The sequence below is a fragment of the Pelodiscus sinensis genome, chromosome 8 (genome assembly GCF_052426305.1).
Source record: "Pelodiscus sinensis isolate ZL-2025 chromosome 8, ASM5242630v1, whole genome shotgun sequence".
Taxonomy (NCBI): Eukaryota; Metazoa; Chordata; order Testudines; family Trionychidae; genus Pelodiscus; species Pelodiscus sinensis.
The window spans coordinates 33,565,252-33,568,455 of record NC_143059.1 but is presented as its reverse complement, the minus strand read 5'-3'; the positions used below and the strand labels follow the sequence as shown (position 1 = coordinate 33,568,455).

At 54.9% G+C, this 3,204-nt stretch overlaps 1 pseudogene; it reads right to left on the bottom strand.

Annotated features, from left to right (window-relative positions):
• Nucleotides 1-630: 630 nt before the first annotated feature.
• LOC149523997 (uncharacterized) lies at nt 631-2,151 on the bottom strand (annotated as a pseudogene).
• Nucleotides 2,152-3,204: the final 1,053 nt, after the last annotated feature.

Genomic DNA, 3,204 nt, shown 5'->3' with positions numbered 1-3,204 from the left:
AGTCCGAACTACCTAGATCGAACCCCGTGTAGCCGCGCTGCACGGGGTTCGAACTAGCGGGGTTTTAAAAATGGCGGCTCCCCGCTTATGCAAATGAAGCCCGGGAAATTCAAATCCCGGGCTTCATTTGCAAGTGCGGTATGCCTACATTACCCCGCTAGTTCGAACTAGCGGGGTAGTGTAGACATACCCCAGGGCACCATTGCTAACCAGATGGGCCCTGTGCAGCAGCCAAATGCTGCCAGGCCCCCCTCTGCCACCTCAAGCTTTCCACCCGCTTCTCCCCCTGCCTTGCCCATGCCCCCTCCTGAGATCCCCCACCCTCGGCACCTCCTGGTGCAGCCTGCCCGAACCTGGCATGAGGGGCAGAGGTGCCCCCGCACCCGTGGGGGTGGGAGAGGCCTCCATTATCCATCATGAGGCCCTCCCAGTTCAGGGTCCCCTTCTTCCCCCTCCTCCCAGTTCAGGGTCCCCTCCTCCCCCCTCCCCACAGTGCACTCCCTTCCCCATGTAAATAAAAAAGTGCCTTATGTATAGCAAGTGCATTGTATTTATTGGGAGGTGAGGAAAGGGTGGCAGGAAGGGGTGGTGAGGGAAGCAGGAAGTGGGGGCACAGGGGCATCCCTGCAGTCAGAGGTGTAGGAGTGGGGCCTGGTCCAGCATCACCCAGAGGGCTTCCCAGACCCGAACCCCATGGCGGTTGGTCTGCTGGGTGGCGGTCATGTGGGGCTGCTGGTAGGCTTGGCCATCACCTACCATCCACCCCGAGAGGAAGGCCTCCCCCCTCCCCTCAATAATATTGTGGAGCACTCAACATGCCGAGATGACTTCTGGGATGTGCTGCACCCCCATGTCCAGGCGGGTCAGGAGGCACCTAAATCATGCCTTCAGACGGCAAAAGGCGCACTCGACGGGATTGCGGGCTCGGTCCAGGTGGCTGTTGAAGGTGGCCTGGCTGGGGTCCAGGTGACCAGTGTATGGCCACATCAGCCAGGTCATCAGGGGGTAGGCCGCATCCCCCAAGATGCAGACTGGCATCCTGACATCCCCAATGGTTAATTCCTGCTGGGGGAAGTAGGTGCCTGCCTCCAGCCTGTGGCACAGGCCTGAGTGCCTGAAGATGTGAGTGTCGTGGGCCCGCCCGGACCACCCCACATAAATTTTCTGGAACCGGCCCTGATGGTCCACTAGTGCCTGGAGCACGAAAGAGCAGTAGCCCTTCCGGTTTATGAACCAGGCCGCTTGGTACTCTGGTGACTGGATGGGGATGTGGGACCCGTCTACGGCTCCCCCACAGTTCGGGAACCCGAGGCTGGTGAAGCCGGAAATGGTGGTGTCCATGTCCCGGGGGCGGATCACCCTCTGGAGCAGCACATCATTGATGGCATTGACGACCTGCAGAGGGGCACATGGGAGCACAGGGGATGCATGGAATGAGACACAGTGCGTGCATGGGTCCCTGGGGTATGCTCACCCTCCCTTTGATGGCCCCTCCCCAAACACAGGCCAGGGCCCTCTGTCCCCTGGGATCTCCCCCTCCTCCACCAGCGGGGATGTGTGCAGGAGGGACAGCATGATCCCCTGTGTGTGGGGCTTCCCCCTGACCCTACAGCCTCCCCCCACCCTGGTCTGGCCCCTTCCTTCCCCCAGGATGAGCCTGTGGTCCACGGAGGGCCTTACCTGCTGGACGACCACACCAACAGTGGACCTGCCCACCCCGAACTGGTTCGCCACGGAGCGGTAGCTATCTGGGGTGGCCAGTTTCCAGAGGGCAATCTCAACCCTTTTCTCCACGGGGATGGCAGGGCGCAGCTGGGTGTCCTACTTCCGGAGCACAGGGGTGAGCCAGGTTCAGAGCTCATGGAATGTCCCCCTGCGCATCTGAAAGTTCTGCACCCATTGCTGGTCTCCTCATTGTCCCAGCACCAGGCGCTCCAACCAGTCCCCACTGGTGTCGTAGCTCCAGAGGCACCTCTCAGTGGTGGGGTGCGGGGGTCCGAGCCTAGCTGCCGCCATGGCGAGGTCCTGCACCTGCTGCCCAGTCTTCAGCTCGTGCTGGAGCAATGTGGCTCCCTGTTGGAAGAGCTCCACAGCCTCTGTGATGGCCATGAAGAGCGGATGTTTCTCGCTGGGGTCCTCCTCCGGCTCCATGGCTGTGACGGTGGCAGCAAGAGTACCCAGGGGCACTTGCCAGGAACAGAGCTGACAGGTGCTGTTCTGGCTCTCACTCCCTCAAAAGGGTGCATGAGCATGTAGCCACAGGGAAACAGCCGTCCAGGAGTCCCTTTAAGAACGTTTCCCAGTGGGGGTCCGGAGCATGTCCACAGACGCTGCTGGTGACCTCTTGACATGGTCGATTTGCTTCTGGAGACACGTTCTTGTGCAAGGGCTTCCCGCCAGTGTGGACACTTTCTTGCGCAAGAGCTCAGCGTTCTTATGATGCAGTTCTGGCCAGTGTAGACATTTTCTTGCGCAAGATATTCCTGCGCAAGAAGCCGCGAGTGTAGACATAGCCATACTGTTTAAGACAGGTTCTTGAACAAATGGACTAGCAGACAGAGACACCGAGGTGTTCTCTCTCTCTCTCTGTTAGTGTGTATATATATATATAAATATATATATAATTTTTCATCTGATATAATTTTCCATCTGATCGCTTACCTTTATTTTTACATCATTCGGTAACCTACATGCAGTTGCAATGAAGTCCCTTATCATGAGTATTCTTTGCTTGTTTTATATTGTTTTTTACTCATTTCGGTTTTATTAAATGCCATCTATTACAATTGTGTAGTTTACCCCTAGGTGTTTCAATTACTTATGAACATGAAATATTTGTTACGTTTCACAGTAGATGGCTTCCATTCACCATCTAAACAACTTTGTACATGAACAGAATAATCCTGTTTAATTTTAGCAGCACTTTTGTAGGTCTTTTTACAGTGTATGCTTTCTGCCTGTTGTGTTATATTGATCACTTCATTGGAAGGATTTTTTTGGCTTTTATTAAGACAATTATATTGAGCAAAGTAGTATGAATTTGTGTCAACCTCATCAATGATTGAGCTGATAATTGAAATCTCCTAAGAAATCTTAGATATTGAAATAGAGATGCACACCAGTAGCTTCTAAATAGTCTGAATCATCCCCTAGACCAGTGGTTCTCAAAGTGTGGTCCACAGGCTCTGGGTCCTGCTCTCCAGG